The following is an 18,658-nucleotide window of genomic DNA, read 5'->3' on the forward strand; positions in this document are numbered from 1 at the left end:
CCAGTTGATATTGGAGTTCAGGGACAGTGTATTATCAGTTGTATAATCATTTGAATTGTATAGTTGGTGCATGCAATCAGAGGAAGACCTATGAGGATTGCGCAATTCATAATTATGGGATTTCCCAATTAAATATGGGCTAATTCCTAGGGGAACTACGCAAGGAAATAAGAGCTTGGCATGCAGCAGAATTGGCTAAGTATTGGCTTGAGCTTGTCTGGGAAGCAGTGAGATAGATAGAGATAGTGCATAGGTTGCTCGAGCTTGAATAAAGCATTGTAATCTTATATTTTCTAATCAATAAAATATACATATAGCAGGGGGTTTTAGATGTGGCTTTCCCTAGAAAATCATTGTGTTATGTGTGATTGAATTCTTTATCTTGTATGATTCGTGATTTCATCAATCACATTAGGGGAATTTTGAGGTATAAAATGGACCTCCTAAGAAAAATGTACAACCAAAATAAACTTTATAAGAACCAATAGGATTCAAGATGATGATGTCAACCATGGGGGATGATTCACCTTTTTTGGAGTAAAAATTAATAAAATAATAAAACTACTTTTTCAACTCTTATTTTCAACTTATCTCCCTAAGGTTTTACTCAAATTTCGAGCAAGATTACTATTTGGATCCAAAATTCAATTCCTCATTCAAGGAGTACCCATGTTGCACACTTTTGATGGACCCTGTTACAGGAAAAATAAGAAATACATGAAAAAATGTGATTGCAATCACGTTTTTCATGTAGTAGGGTCCATCGAAAGTATCCAACATGTGTACTCCTTGGATGAGAAATCAAATTTTGCATTCAATGAGTGTTGCCCACTATTATTTTATTTTTTTATTATTTCCACTATTATTTTATAATTTCCTTAGGAGACCCATTTTAGACCTCAAAATTCCCCTAATGTTTATTGTTTCCGCTGATGAGTAGAGTAGATTCAATTCTATTGTTTTAGCATATTACAATTAGCAATTTGCATCTACAAGAAATTTCTACACATGACATGTGACAAGAACAAGTTTCTCACTTTGAAAAAAATTGGAAGGTAGTGTGACATTTGGAGATAATGCACTGCAAGGATAGCTAGAAAAGGTACTCTTAGTCTATATAGTGGAAAAACTAAAACAATAAATGTATTATATGTTGAAGGTTTGAAACATAATCTTCTTAGTCAATTGTGTGATCAAGGACACACTCTCACCTTTCATTCTCAAGGTTGTGAAATAAGGAAGGAAGCCACGAGAAAGTTAGTTGTAGATTCAAATAGAACATCAAATAACATATATATCCTTAATGATATCAAGGAAGAAAAATTCAATATGGGACAAATAGATGGAATTTGTTTATCGCATAGAATAATGGGCCATATGACTTTTGATAATTTGGTGAAAACTGGCACTTAACAAGCATTGGGAAACATGCAAAAGATCACAAAAACTTCTAACACCATTTATAAGCAATGTCAACATAGGAAGAAAATAAGAACAAGCTTCAATTCCAAGGAATACTCAACAACAAAGCCATTGGAACTTCTTCATACAAATCTTTGTGGGCATACAAGAACACAAAGTCTACAAGGTGAAAATTACTTCATGTTGCTCACATATGATTACCTTAGAATAACATGGCTTGTATTCCTAAAATACAAGTGTAAAGCATTTGAGAAGTTTAACGCAATCAAATCTTTGGTTGATAATGAAACTGATTTAAAAATCAAGACCTTGAGACCAAGGAGGTGAATTTATCTCAAATGAAGTTGAAGAGTTTTACAAGATTCATGGAATAAAGAGACATTTTTCAAATTCAAGAACTCCACAACAGAATGGAGTGGTATAAAGGAAGAACCAAATGATACAAGATATGGATAGAATAATGTTGAATGAAATAAATATGTTAGACAACTTTTGGAGAAAGTAGTTAGCATTACACTCTACATTTTGAACAGAAGACAAATGAGAGTCAACAACAATACAACTCCTTATGAACTATGGAAGGGTAGACCAAAAATAGTTAAATACTTCAAATTTTTTAGGAACACGTGCTACATAAAGAGAGATCATGAGGATTTGAGAAAATTTGACTCCAAGGTTGATAAAGGTATCCTCCTTGGTTATTCATTAAGAAGCAAGGCTTATAGATGTTACAATAAAGCATCATGCAAAAGTGTACAAACTACAAATGTAAAAGTGAATAAAGAAAGGCCTCCAAAGGAGAAATCACAAACAAATGAACATCCAAAAATGATGAGATTCAAAGAAGAAGAAGAATGAATAAAACCCCAAGATGCAAATACGCCATCTCGATTTGTCCAAAAGAATCATTCAAAAAATTTAATTATTGGTGATAAAGATACAAGGGTACAAGACTCGAAGTTATTAAAATGTTTTTGGCATTTTCATGTTTCAAGAACTTCATAGTCTATCAAATGGGTGTCAAACCATCCTTTCTCAACGGAAATATGGAGGAATTAATTACTTAAGAGCCAAAAGGGTTCCTATTATAAAAAATAAGGATCATGTGCACAAATTGAAGAAAGTTCTTTATAGACTAAAACAAGCTCCTAGAGATTGGTATTTAGCAATTGACAAATATCTACAAAAACAAGGATTCAAAGGAGGAATTGTTAATAATAATCTCTACATCAATACAGAAAGAGAAAATCATATGACTTTTTGTGTTTATAGAGTCAATATCATTTTTTGAAAGCAGTATGAACAAAATATTCAAAGTGCTTGCAATGGAAATGCAAAAGGAAATTGACATGTATATGTTTGGTGAACTATCATTCTTTCTTGGTTTATAGATTTCTCAATTCTACAAAGGCATACTCATTTCACAAACCAAGTATATAAAGATCATTTAGGTGTTGTGTTCATTCTTTATACTATATCTAGTTACCAAAAATCAAAGCCATGTTTGTTTCAAACTAATTGTACAAAGCTATGGGCGGTAGGAGTAGGGTCATTCTTGATCACAAGGTATACATATAGAAACAACCTTCACTTGGAGTCTAATGAATTCCATAAAAAATAAAGGTAAGGCACACTCTTCTTCAAGGTCTTCATCTAAAACAAAGAAAATGGTCCTTATCAATGACTTAAGTATAATAATGAACTCTACTTCAAAATTGAATCCTTCTGATAGCAAATTGGCATATATTATAGCTTCACTTCAAAATGATGTTTACGAACTCCAAAATTTCTCATTCTACTAGGTTCTAATAGAGCATAATCATTGTGGCGACTCTGTAGCCAATGCTCAAAATTGGGGTTCTCTAAAAAAAATTGGGGGCATGCAACAAGCATTCATACCTTAATCCTTATAGGTTATTGTTAATGGAGACATGTCATATCAAAATTAAACGTATGTCATGGCACCACCATCATTCAACCTAATGTGAGGATTAATATATGAAAGGCCATGTCACCCCACTTCTTGCCTACATGAAATAACTCATGGTTTGTTTCTTGAACCATCATGTGGGATTTATCAAGGAATGGTGGGATAAAGGAGTCTTGTGCCATGAGAGGCTTGAATAGCACAAATTAAGGAAGAATATTTTGAATTAAATATTTTACCTAGTAAGGACTTCCCTTAGCCTATGGACTGCGTATTGGAACTATTTTTTGGCAAACATAGCTACAACAAATGTTTAGTGCACTAACGTCCCTCTATTTTTACATTTTGGAAATTTATTGGGTATTTGGAATTTTTATTTTTTTGGGTCTAGGATATTTTTGTGATTATCATTCTAAAGGTTTTGGCTCTAGTATCCATAGGACATATGTTTTGCCCCCTTGTGTAGTTTCCAATGAAATGGATTGGATCCTCTTATGCTCAGTAATTTGGGTCTTCTTTGGCAATTCTCTCTATGTGGCATTGTTTCTTCAATAGCCAAATTCAAGCACTACTTTGGAAATCATAGTCTAGTCCTCTATGTGAAGTTATCATGGATTACCTAGAAACTCAAGAATTTTTCAAAATTCCTCAAAGGTCAAAGGAATCCATCAAAAGCAACAAAACTTATCCATTTAAAGTGACTTCTAAAGCCCATGAGATGGAGCATTAATGCAACTCTCAGAATGCATTGTTTTGAACACTCTAGTCTAGCATAAGAAACAAAACGGTGTTTTTTAGGTAGGGCACTCCATGCTAAGAAGTGTGGTTAGAAAACTCAATGGCGGATATCATTCTTTTGCCTCCAACCTAGGATGCCAGTGCATTCAATTCAAAATGAATACGAGGAAGATATTTTCCATCACTAGACCTAGGTAACCAAGACTCTACATTGGATAGGAATAATCCAACAACATTTATGTTTTTCATTAATATTTATGTTTTGTAAGTCGATGACAATTTTAGATGTCTTCTTAGGTCTTTGTATGTGCAAAAATGTTGAAATGTTATAGCTATGGATTGTTAGGGTCAGTAAGTTTGCATTTCTCAAATGTCTTTAAATTACTTAATGGTCAGTTTGAATAAAATTGAACTTAATGTCATGGTTGTTGTCATAAGTTTAAATGTCACTATCCAAAACATCGTCATGGGTGTGGTCATCAAGAGGTTCGGTCAAAAGCATGAAGTTGTCTTGAGTTATTGAGAAACATTGTCAAAATATTGAGTAATTGAGTCATGGGTTATGTGTCAATAGTGGGTCTGTAATGAGATTTACATGAGACAGTGACACTTGAAAATATCATTGCTCAAAGCAAGATAGCAGTTGAAATTCCACCTTTCTTTTCTCCCCCTAGTCTATTATTTTTTCCTAAACATTATAACCTATATTCTACATTCCCTATTTCCCATTCCTTATGTTTTAAATACCATACCCTACTCCCTTATACATCTCATAATTCTTCACTCATAAATCATATAATCATCACAAGTCCCTTTCCATTTCCACCTTCAAAAGCTATGATTGCGCATTAGAAATGACATTACTCATATAATCCTCCCACGACTCCAAATTTTATGCTAAGCCAAACCTTCTAGTGATTATAATGCCCAAAATATCATGTTTTGAAAAGGAGGCATTGTATGACATCACACAACAAGAAAAAATAGTAACAATTTCAAATGCAATGGAAAAACCACCATGCCCTTCATGCAGTTGTCTGCATTGCTGAGTTCAAACTAATTAATTTTCATGGTTAAAGGAAGAAGTTTGATTTGAAGCTAAGCCCTTGATCGAGAATAAAGTACAGCCAAGTTAAAACTGGTTAATTTTCATGGTTGAAGAATGAAGATTTATTTGCAGCTAAGCGAGTGATTGAGAATAAAGTACAACCATCACAAAGTCATCGCTACACACAGCGCTACGTAGTCGTTGCACAGCATCCTTCCAAAGCCACACAACCTTGATACGACTTGATTCTCACTTTTATGCTAATCTAGAGGTAGGGTCTTAACAATCAAATCCTAATGTTTGTAAATGAGTTTAAATCAGGGTTAGAGTCGTGATTAGACCATTGTTTCTAAAGTGTTGTGCAACCCCTGTTTTCGCTACACAGTGCTACACAAATACTTTGTTTTATCCATCAGTTTGAAACGATGATTCCAACCAAAAGGAGCCAAATTTCAAAAAACAGAAAGACATTTTTCTCAAGAATAGACCAAATCACAATAACCTCTTCCATTTTTTGCACAGGTGTCATAAATTTGGAGTTTTGAATGCATCTTCAAGGTCTATTTTTCAGACTATGTATTTTCCTGTTTTAGGCATTATTTTGAATATCCTTTTATGGAGCGCTGGTATGAATTTGAATAAACTGAGAGAGGTTAATATACAGGACAATTTCATCTAAAATAACCTCCTTCAGTTTTTACATGGGTTCAGCCATTTGGGAGCTACAGGTATTTCTTCGAGGCCTATTTTCGCAATTTTTATTGACAGAATTCTGCAATTTTTGGAATTCGGTTTGTGAATGAGGAGAATTATGCATACATTCTTGCAGTTTTGGATGTTGATGGTATATCACAGAACCTTAGATGATTGGTTGTCACTATTTTGTTTGGTTTGGAGCGGGAAGACATGGTGCAACCACAAATTCAAAATTATGTTGCACAACCGTTGTGCAACTTAATTTCTCTGTTGTTTCTATTTCTATTTTTGTTTTGGATCCGAACTATGTTGTCATGATCAAGGACGTTTTGGATCCGAACTATGTTGTCATGATCAAGGACATGGATAACATTGGAATTGAATGGATAAATCCATTAGGTGGATAAGATAAAGTGTTTTATGGTTAGATTTGTTTAGTCTTTTTGGTTCAAAAAAACATCATGTTATTAAAGTCAGTTGATTCGATCCACCTAGTGGATAAGACATGCAATGTATCTAGTCAATGAGCCTATTATGTAAAAAATGTATTTAAAGCCACAATAACTATGAAGAAGGGGTTCATGTGGGTTAGTGTGTGAGAGACAGTTCATGGTCTACAAATTGTAAATATGTTTTGAGATTAATGAAGCTTATGCAAGTCAGAAGTAATTGATCTTGGTTTTCAAAGATTCATGTGATTGTGTTCTTTATGTATGTTTCTTTTCCCAACGTATGTTTCATCTTCCATATCAGTTTGATCTCAATATTTCCTTCCTTTATATGCAACATAATCAATGTATATGTATCAGAACTCATCGGGAATTTGATGCTTTGATTATGTATTTGATTATTTCTTATATTGTTTTCTTAAGATTTACTTAGGATTCATCCTGGTTAGATGCCCTAAGTTTGAAGCATTTATGTCCTTTCTTCAATCCATTATCTACAATGACCTTTCTATCAGCATAAGGGATATTTTCTACCTTTCCTCTAAAAGTTAACTAAATCAACCAAGTGTTTGCATGATTCATTAATCTATACCCTGAATGACTCCATGTCCAATGAATTTCAACTCACACCTACCATCAAACCTTCAAAACAAATTCATTTCTTTGTCCTTAAGAACTAGCCTAAAAATCTAAAACACTCAGTTATTTAATTGACTGAAAAATCTTATAGAGAGAGCCATCTCTAGAGTTGGAAAGGCTAGGTTCCAATTCCGCAAGTGGTTTGTGGTTACCCCTGTGATCCTTTTTTCAGCTTGGAGGAATTACAAGGTGCTAACATGGACATCAATAAATATTTTCTTTTGGCATATTTTGACTATAACCAATATAACAGGAAAAGTATGCCAACAATCTCTATGTGTTCCTTGTTCTTTAGATTTTCTATAGCTTTTTATGATGTAAAGTTCTCTAGTTTTGGTTTTATAACAATAATACAAAGCTATGAATTTAGATTGCATAGCATATGTGTATAACCTTACATTGTAATGCAACAACATTCTCAACTAAATTTTGTTTATAATTTATGCACACATTTTGAACATATATACAATGATAATTAATCATTATGCATTAAAAAAATTTAACATTTAATATAAAGCTTACATATCTATATTGGACCATCTCAATAGAAGAAGTCAATAAAACATCTTTGTGAGACAACCTATATACTAAAATTTGTACATAATTTTATACACACATTTTTAACATATATACAACATTAATTAATCATTATGCATTAACAAATTTAAATATTGAATATAAATCTTACATATATGTATTGGACCGTCTCAATAAAACAAGGCAACAAAACAGCTTTGTGAGACAACCTATATAGCAACTCATGGATACTTTAAGAAATGATAACTTTCACAAATTATGAAATATTTCTACCAATATACTCTGGCACATCTTCTTAGGCCAAAAGAAGACTATTTGCACACAAATTGAGATGCCTCTTACCAAAGGAATTTCAAATCACTAACAATACCTTTAGTCATTAAGCCCCATCTCCTATGGCATATTATATCCATAGAGCAACATACAATATCTAAGAGATAAGATCTAATCAATAAAATACCGAAAAATAGATATCTATGTTTTAATCCAAAACACACAAAAAATGAAATGTGAGGCTTACAAAATACATTTTAGGCTACTTCTACACATAAATTTCAAAAAAGGTGACCCATTCAAGATTTCACCATGTAAGAAAGGCATTTATTCAAATGCCTCTTACCAAAGGCATTTCAAATCACTAACAATATCTTTAGTCATTGAGCCCCATCTCCTATGGCATATTATATCCATATAGCAATATACAATATCTAGGAGATAAGACCTAATCAATAAGCCCCGAAAAATAGATATCTATGTTTTAATCCAAACACACACAAAAAATGAAATGTGAGGCTTACAAAATACATTTTAGGCTACTTCGCTCTACATATAAATTTCACAAAAGGTGACCCATTCAAGATTTCACCATGTAAGAAAGGCATTTATTCAACCTTGCATTCAATCAATATGAGAAGCACCTCACCATCTACTTAAATGGCGCTATGCTTGTAAAAATATGTAGCAAGTGACAACATTTTGAAAATCTTAACCTATAAATGAAGAGCTAGAAAGTATCAAAAGCCAAAAACCAAATGCAATATAACAATGAGCCTATGTTTTCAATATCTTCAAACCTTAAGAAATTCCTTGGAATAAAAACACTACACTATATCTCTTCAACACCTTCAAACAAAAATATCAATGTACTTGATAAACAAAAACTTATTGTCAATTGGGTTTATCTTGTGTGGTTTGGAGGAATGATTGTTATTCTCTACACAAGTTAAGCTTTGTTGTAATAGATTGGAACCTTCTTGTTTTCCTCGAGGACCGTAAAACATGTATATTCTTCATTTCTCATGAAAAAGAAAAACAAAACAAAAACGGAAGTTTAAGTCTATATAGTATATGTGAACCCACCATAAATGACACCTCCATGAAGATTTTTCATATTAGTCTTAAATAAATACTCTTAAATAACTAATATTAAATACCTAAAAATGAAATAGCTTTAAAATAGAATAAGTTTCAATTTGCATATCCATCTTTTGAAAAAAATAAAAACAATTATATAAGTGGATAATTTTGAGATTTCTTGAATCTTCAAGTGAGCACATAGTTTGAAAATATCAAATATTTTTGCAGTTATTTATCATAAGATCTCAAAGTCAATGGTTATAATTAAAATATTAGGAGAAATAAGATCATATGGAAGGATGAGATTAGGATTTACACAATGCATCCATAGGATTTCTACAAGTTATTTTATGATGATGCACAAGATATAAGAGGAAAGGGTAGTCCAAGTATGCAGATAATGGAGGGGCATGTGTTGAACGACATAGAGGATCACTAGAGGGCTAGCTCAACAATCTACTTAAAGGCATGTCAAATCCATAAAGGACTTTCGCGGTGGGTCAACACCACAACAATAAGACATTCTTTCCATTATAGGAGAAATGACATGGGACCTTCCAAATCCCCATACACGAGATGTCAACCTAATAAATAAGGTGAAGGTAGTGTATCTCCTAAAATTATTAAATACAAAAATGATATCTCTTCATAGAAGCTTGTTGGCTCAAATCTAGATAATTTTTGGGCTTTAAACCATAGGACTAGTGAGTAGAAATATTTAACATTTGAATGATACTTTGTCACTCCCTTTAATAAAAAAGAGTTGCATTGATCCCAAAATCCCTTTTACAATTTTTTAGATTAAAGTATGACAAGTTTCAAGAGTAGTTTCATTAGTAGTATGTTGGAATACCAACATATGAGTGGCTCATCAACCCTAGCTTCAAATAATTTAGGGTTGCAAAATGTGAGAAAACCTAAGTATCCTCAACACGGGCTCCAATCAACCTTTTTCTAGGGAAAACAAGTAAATGAGATATTGTTAGCTCTGCTATATTCTTTAACATTTGATGGATAAAAACAGGTTGGGTAGTGCTGGTTATGCTTACAAAGAGCCCGCAGCAGTCCTTTTCCTCCTCCTCCTTCATTTTTCTACACTCCCATAACCCCCCCCCCTTATCCTTGTTTTAATCCAAATTTCTTTATAAACCCATATTCCCCAAGCCCCCGGGTGCTGAGTTTGAACATCATATAATCCCGATAACTCGACCGAGCGCCTTTCGCAAGCCTTTTTCATGTCATATCAGTCTTAAACGTGTGCTTTTAATCCCCGTCGTCGATCACATCCACCGCGAGATCCAACGGTATTCGCTTCCCCCGATGCCGTAACTTCACCGAACGTTAGCTCACGGGGGAAGCGGTATTGACCCAGTCACATCCGCCATGTGTCAGGCACTTATTGCGATCACACCCCCGCGTACGAATACCGCCCGACCCCCGTAGGCGGTGCGATAAATACCGCCTGCTGCGCAAAACCATTCCCCCGCTCATTATCTCCCGCTCAACTTCCGCCCCCGATCACCGTCAGATCTGCCTATATAAGATCTGACGGCCCTCGTTTATTCCGATCCCACATCTCCCGATAACGCCTGCAAGTTAATCTCCGCCGTCCATCTGCGTGATCCAATGGTTGATGTTCATTCTCCATCCACTCGTACATCCGCCATGAAGTCTTCGCCACCTTTGACTGAGCCGTGCTTCTGAAGGACAATGGCAGCCATCTACCAGTACCCTGTGCAATTATTCTTCAACTACTGAATTCAAGAGCATTATGGCCAGAAGGACCAGAAGGATGTGCCTCGAGCAGATTATGGCGTTTATCAGTTATGGAACTCCTTCAATATAGCACTCCACCGGTTCGTGAAGTACAGCAGAGTATCAGAAAGATCGATTTTGTTCACTGAAACAGCAGAAAAGGTCAATCTGTTCATTAAAGCCAGCAGATCATAGCAAAGGCTCCATCAGAGAATTAAGGTGGTTGGTGGTCCATTATGACCCCTCCACACATAGGATAGCAAAGTATTTTTTGTAATCAAACTCTATATATACCCAAAAAGACAATGTAATGGGGTTGATGGTAGTTGTTTTGATGTAAGGTTCAACTTCTGGAGATTGTAACTACTGTGATACCTGTAGCGTATGGTCTTCATTTTTAGCTAATACAAGCTTCTTTTGCTATTAATTGCTCACTTTCCACTTCTTTGTTCCAGGCTGTGCCTATTGTGCATTTTTCATGTTCTTTTGATGGTTAGCATTAGAGGGGTTTTCATCCCACCTATGTGTTAGAATCTAGTATGTATCATTGAATGTGTATGCAGGTTTCTGTTATTTTAATGCCAGAGAGCTGTCGTCCTGTCTGTGCATTAGGAAATAGATTTGTAGACCTCTTTACTGGTTGCAGCCGGCCATCACATGGTCTTGTGTATCCGCTGGTGTGGTTAGTATTCTCCATGTTCACTTATTCCTCAAACTGTGAGTAATTGGTGGTCTAAAGCCTTGTAGTCTGGGGGTGTTCACCCATGTCTGGGGTTAAGCATAGTAGAAGTGGTTATCTGGCTTGAATATGCATCATTCCTTCCATTCATCCACCTATTTCCAACATTTTTGTTGAGTTTGTAATGTTCCCAAGCATCTCTGAGATACAACCTAGGAGAGTTTCTTGGGGTGATAACATTAATTGGCACCGTTGTCGGGGAGAGGAGATTGAAGCTCAGCTTCCTTGGGAGAACGACACAGTTCCAGATTTTGATGATAGACAAGGTCTGGACACATTTCTAGTTGTAATCATCTATCTGGCGACTCCACTAGAGGAAGACCAACTTTTGGCGACTCCACATTGAAGTTCTGGCTCAGTTTGTGAGGCATACTCGAAGAAATCCTCAGAAATCACTAGCTGAACCAGTGCCTGACCCTGAGAAGATTGTTAAACCGAAGAAAACATCACAGAAAGGAGCATCAGGATCAGGTAAGCCGAAGAAATCTTATGCATCTCTGAAAGATAAGGTTATTGCTGAAGATATACAGTTTGAAGATTTAGAGCCCAGCACTGTTAATAAGGAAATTCTTTCAGAGATTAATAGAGCTCCTTATCAATCTAGTTCCCCTTTGAATCTCAGTCCAAAGAAAACTTCCCATACAGTCCATAACATCCCTTTGTCCCTGTCATCCATTTCATTGTTTCAAATTGCTCAATCTGCTAGTGTCCTTCCACATATCCCAGTCATGTCAGGCCAGCAAGTACCTACGAAGATAGAAAGAATTGTAGTTGCCATTTATGGACCTCTGGTCTTGCCTGTTCCTTTAAATGTTATGCCAGCAGGAGAATATCAGAAGTATATGCCCAAGTTCACTGGTACAGAGGCAGTAACAGCAGAAGAACACCTTAAGGCTTTTTATAGTTATGCTGATAACTTAGACATAAGTGAAAATGATGTGTGGATGAGAGTTTTTGTTCAGAGCCTTGATGGAGAGGCCAGAAAGTGGTTCAGAGAACTAGCCCCTAGATCTATTCCTGATATTGAAGCCTTAGATGAAGCATTTTTGAATCACTGGGGAGATAAAAAGGACTCGTTGTATTACCATACAAAGTTTGGTAACCTGAAGAGGGAAAATGGGGAATCATTGCCTGATTTTAATAAAAGATTCAATCGTATGTATAGTAAGATACCAGCAGAGGTAAAGCCTACCCCCACCTCTGCCAAACTCTCCTATGCCAATTCTTTTGACTCTGATTTCTGCCTATTGTTGAGAGAAAGGAGATGTGCTACTCTAGCTGATATGCAAGATGCAGCACTAGAGGTGGAATCTAATATTATGGCTGCAGAAAAGCTCAAAACACATGCTGATAGAAGAAGGCAGAGAGGTGAGGCTTCTTCTTCCTCTACCTCATCTTCAGAGCCTAAATTAGATAAAATGACTAAGATGATAGAGTCATTGGCTGCTGAAATTTCTAAGCTAAAGGTTGAGCAGAATTCAAGAAAGACAAGGCAGCAAAACACATTTGCTCCAAGAAATCCAAATCCATTCAGAAGAGCAAATGAACAGTTACAAATAATTCAGAGGGGTAAAGAACCAAATGAAGAACAAAAGGTTAAAGCTCCTTTTCAGAATGTAGTCATGGAGGAGGAACAGTTTGAAGATGAGGATGAAATTCATTGCATGGAAGATAAAGGCAGTGCTGCCTTTTTGACATTGGCTGCGTATGAAGAATCATTGTTGCAGGAACAAGACAGTTAGGAGTGGGACAGAGAGGCTGTTCTACAGAATGGAGAATAGCAAAGATATAATCTGAGATCAAATGCAAAAAATGTCAAAGAGAATCCTGCCCAAAGATCTATTGTCCAAACAGAATCACAGAATATCAAACAGAGAAGACCAGCAGCTGATCCAATCATCCTCAAAGCACCAGTTCAAGAGGTAAGAGGTTCTGATAAGTTACCTTCCTCTTTCAGCTTTGAGTTAGAAGTCCAGAAATTAAAAATATATGTGCCTCTGGTAGAGTTGGTGAAGAGTGAAATATTTAGAAAGCCTATCCTTGAAGCTCTTGAGCTGGAAACCACAGAAACCACCACTGACTCTGTCAATTTGCAAGATGATAAACCTGATGTTGTGCTTAACCCTATGGTTGAACCTGCTGATAATAATTCTCCATCTTTTTATGTCTCCTTGACCATTCATGACAAAATCCTCCACAATTTCCTGCTAGACACAGGGGCCAGCCACAATTTGATGCCTAAAGCTGTCATGGAAGAGTTAGGCCTTGATATCACCATACCATACCATGATTTATTCTCTTTTGATTCAAGGAAAGTGAAATGCCTAGGATTGATTAAAGATCTGGCCATTACCCTAACTCAGCTGCCCATGAAGAGTATGATGATGGATATTGTGGTAGCAGATGTCCCTCCCAAGTTTGGCATGCTGCTGTCTAGAGGATGGATTAAGAGACGAGGTGGGACATTACAGAATGATTTATCTTATGCCATTGTCCCAGTTTCTGGAGGAGAAAGCAGGAGATTATACTAGGAAGCACAGTTGGCATACATCATTAGTGATGAGAAGAATCCTACCAATCATCCCATATACGCTGTGGACACTGATTTTGGAGCATGTATCCTCCAAATAGAAGAATCCAAAAAGGCCTCATTGCAGCTCAAGAAACCAATTGTTCAGGCCGAGAAGGAGCAAGGAAGTCAATTTTGGGAGATGTTCTTTGATGGAGCATGTTCCAAGGAGACTGCAGGAGCAGGGGTAGTGTTGGTATCTCCAAGACAAGAAAGCACCCAGCTGTCTTTTAAGTTGGCTTTTCAAGTCACAAACAATATAGTAGAGTATGAGGCTCTGCTATTGGGCCTTAACGCAGCAAAAGACAGAGGAATCAGGAACATAAAGGTGTTTGGAGATGCTGATTTGATCATTCAGCAAGTAAATAAAACGTTTCAGGCAAAGCACCCAAGGCTGAAAGCATACAGAGATGAGGTACGGAGACTCAAAGAATCCTTTGATTATTTCTGTATTTCATATATCCCTAGAGCCAAAAATCAGCGTGATGATTCCCTTGCTGTGTCTGCTAGCCTGTTTATCCCTCCCATGCCTCCCAGACTAGTGTATGAAGTCCAAATGAAGTACAAACCATCCTTGCCTGATAATGTCCAGCATTGGAAAGTTTTTTATGATGATGATGAAATAAATAGGTTTCTGCAAGTCATTGATGAATTTTCTGAAATGCAAATTGACCAAGAGAATGAAGCTTTAGAAGAAAACCCCCAATCCCAGCTTAGAAATAAAATTGGCAAAAATAGCATTGTCCAACTTCCCAGCAATCATATTCCTAAGGGTTTAATTCCTCTAGAAACACTGTTTGACTAGAATGATGTGCCTTACAAGGCTGCCCAGAAAGAAAACCAATCTGCAGTCTGTAAGCATGACATAGGGAGTCCAAGTCAGCCTAGATATATAAACCTGTCCACCCATCTGTCTGCTGACCAAAATGTTGAATACTGCAATTTAATGAGGCAATTTGCTGATGTGTTTTCCTGGGAATATAGTGACCTGAAAACATACGACAAAAAGATCATCCAGCATAAAATCCCTCTGGAGAAAGACACCATACCTTTCAAACAAAAGCTGAGACCAATAAATCATATGCTTCTTCCTCTGATTGAAAAAGAAATTAAAAATTTGATGGCTTCCAAGATCATAGTCCCTCTCAGATATTCAAAATGGGTAGCCAATTTGGTGGTAGTGAGGAAGAAAAGTGGAGAAATTAGACTGTGTGTTGATTTCAAAAACTTAAAAAAATGCTCTAAGAAAGACAACTATCCTCTACCCAAGATGGAGCATTTGTTGCAGAAGGTCTCAAAAGCTAAAGTAATGTCTTTCTTGGATGGTTTTTCAGGGTTTAATCAGATTGTTGTGCACCCAGATGACCAAGAGAAGACTACATTCACCACTCCTTGGGGCACTTTTATGTATGCCAAGATGCCTTTTGGTTGATGAATGTTGGAGCTACCTTTCAGAGAGCTATGGATGTAGAATTTGTGGGAGAGAATGATAAATTTTTCCTTATCTACCTTGATGACATAACAGTATACTCCAACAGCCATCAAGATCATTTGCAGCATTTAAAGAAAGTGTTTCTGAAGTGCAGAAGGTTTGGAATTTCAGTCAATCCTAAAAAATCACAATTTGCTTTAGAAGAAGGCAAGCTGTTAGGACATGCTGTTTCTGCTGCATGTGTCCGAATTGACCCAGAAAGAGTAAAAGCAATACAGACCCTGTCTGTCCCGAGATCAAAGAAGGACATCCAGTCTTTCCTGGGCAAGATTAATTTTGTGAGGAGGTTTATCCCAAATTTTGCAGAGCTGATGAAGCATATTACCTCCATGTTGAAGAAGGGGTCAGAGATAAAATGGACTGATGTAGCAAGAAAATCATTCGATTCCATTAAAAAATCCATTATGGAAGCTCCCACTCTAAGCAACCCAAATTACAACAAGGAGTTCCATATATTTTCTTTTACCTCTAATGACACCCTTGTAGCAGTTTTATTGCAAGCAGATGAAGAAGGTTCAAAGCATCTGGTGGCATTTTTCAGCAAAAACTTGAGGGATGTTGAACTGAGATATGACATTATGGAAAAACAAGCATATGATCTTATCAAATCATTGAAAGCTTTCAGAGTTTACATTCTGCATTCCAAGATAACTGCATATGTGCCCTCTGCTGCAATAAAAGATGTTTTAACACAACCTGATGTTGATGGAAGAAGGGCCAAATGGATTGCAAAGTTAATTGAATTCAATATAGAACTGAAGCCCACCAAACTTGTCAGAGGTCAAGGTCTTGTCAGATTGTTAACTGAAGAAAATTGCAAATCATTGGATATTGATTTCTTGTGCACAATTGCAGAAAATGGTCAGGCAGAGGAACAAGAAACAATTGAACCAGAAAAGAATCAGAGATTAGCCGAAAATTTAGCTTCTTGTGATTGGTATTTTGCAATAGTTAAATTCTTGTTGAAGCTAGAAATCCCTCCAGGCCTTACTCAAAGTCAATCTAGGACTATAAAGCTTAGAGCAGCTAAATATTGCATTAATGAAAGTCTGCTCTACTAGAGGGATCCATCTGGGGTGCTTTTGAGGTGTCTGGACAAACAACAATCAATGGAGATTATGCAGCAGTTTCATTCTAGCATGTGTGGAGGACATCATTATTGCAAAACCACTATCCACAAAATTCTCAGAGCTGGATACTATTGGCCCATCTTGTTTTCTGATGTGTTTTCATTTGTTAAATCTTGTGACAAGTACCAAAGATTTGAAGGAAAGCAGCAGCTAAAGTCCCTGCCCTTAAAACCAATACATGCAAAAGGACCTTTTCAGCAGTGGGGCTTGGATTTCATTGGAGAGATCAATCCACATTCCAGTGGCCAACACAAATGGATATTAGTAGCCACTGATTATTTCACCAAGTGGATTGAAGCAATCCCTACTAGAAACGCTGATCATAATGTGGTCACGAAGTTTTTGACAGAGAATATCTTTACCAGATTTGGTTGTCCACATAAATTAATCACAGACAATGCAACAGCCTTCAGGGCAAAAGAATTGGTGGATATGTGTGATTCAATGGGTATCAAACTGGTTCATTCCACCTCATATTATCCTCAAGGAAATGGTCTAGCAGAATCCTCTAATAAAAGCCTAATAAGGATAATTAAGAAGCTACTGGAGGACAATAAAAAGAATTGGGATTCCAAGCTCAAGTATGCACTTTGGGCTGACAGAGTGACCATTAAAAAATCCACAGGGAATTCTCCTTTCAAGCTGGTATATGGTACTGAAGTTGTATTCCCAATTCAATTAATTCTCCCTGTGGCAAAATTCCTTCAAACAGAACAAAATGAGGAAGAATACATGGCAAGAAGGATCATTGATTTAGCAGAGGTACATCAGATTAGAGAACAGCTGGTTGAAAAGGCTGCAGCACATTAGAAAAAGATCAAGGATGCTTTTGACAGGAAGACAAAGACAGATAATTTTCAGGTTGGAGACTTGGTTCTGAAGTGGGATGCACTTAAAGAAAAGAAAGGCAATCATGGAAAGTTTGATGCTTTTTGGACAGGGCCTTTTATCATTTCTCAGATTCAAGGGAACAACACCTTCATACTGAAAAGTATGGGAGGAGAAGAAGTTTTTGATAGCCCAGTTAATGGGCGTTTTCTCAAAATTTATGTGATTTAAGGTCTTTTGGCCTTAAAGTTGTAAATATTTTGTTTTATCAGTTTAGTGTAAGAAAAGTAGACTCCATGCCCAATGGAACACTAGGAATTTTGTTAATTTGTTTTTCATCATCAAGGCATTGATCTGCAGGTTCTTGAGACCTCACAGGGAGGATCTCATCCCCAGAAGGAGCCAGTGTTAGCTCTGCTATATTCTTCAACATTTGATGGATAAAAACAGGTTGGGCAGTGCTGGTTATGCTTACAAAGAGCCCGCAGCAGTCCTTTTCCTCCTCCTCCTTCATTTTTCTACACTCCCATAACCCCCCTTATCCTTGTTTTACTCCAAATTTCTTTATAAACCCATATTCCCCAAGCCCCCGGGTGCTGAGTCTAAACATCATATAACCCCGATAACCTGACCGAGTGCCTTTCGCAAGCCTTTTTCACGTCATATCAGTCATAAACGTGTGCTTTTAATCCCTGCCATCGATCGCATCCACCGCGAGATCCAACAGTATTCGCTTCCCCCGATGTCGTAACTTAACCGAACGTTAGCTCGCGGGGAAAGCGGTATTGACCCGGTCACATCCGCCACGTGTCAGGCGCTGATTGTGATCGCGCCCCCGTGTACGAATACCGCCCGACCCCCGTAGGCGGTGCGATAAATACCGCCCGCCGCGCAAAACCATTCCCCCACTCGTTATCTCCCGCTCAACTTCCGCCCCCGATCACCGTCGGATCTGCCTGTATAAGATCCGACGGCCCTCGTTTATTCCGATCCCACATCTCCCGATAACGCCTGCAAATCAATCTCTGCCATCCATCTGCGTGATCCAATGGTTGATGTTCGTCCTCCGTCCACTCGTACATCCGCCATGAAGTCTTCGCCACCTTTGACTGAGTCGTGCTTCCGAAGGACAATGGCGGCCATCTACCAGTACCCTGTGCAGTTATTCTTCAACTACTGAATTCAAGAGCATTATGGCCAGAAGGACCAAAAGGACGTGCCTCGAGCAGATTATGGCGTTTATCAGTTATGGAACTCCTTCAATATAGCACTCCATCGGTTCGTGAAGTACAGCAGAGTATCAGAAAGATCGATTTTGTTCACTGAAACAACA

The sequence above is a fragment of the Pinus tabuliformis genome, chromosome 5_2 (assembly GCF_031772625.1).
Source record: "Pinus tabuliformis cultivar Carrire ecotype Pingquan chromosome 5_2, CPIR1, whole genome shotgun sequence".
In the NCBI taxonomy this organism is placed as follows: domain Eukaryota; kingdom Viridiplantae; phylum Streptophyta; class Pinopsida; order Pinales; family Pinaceae; genus Pinus; species Pinus tabuliformis.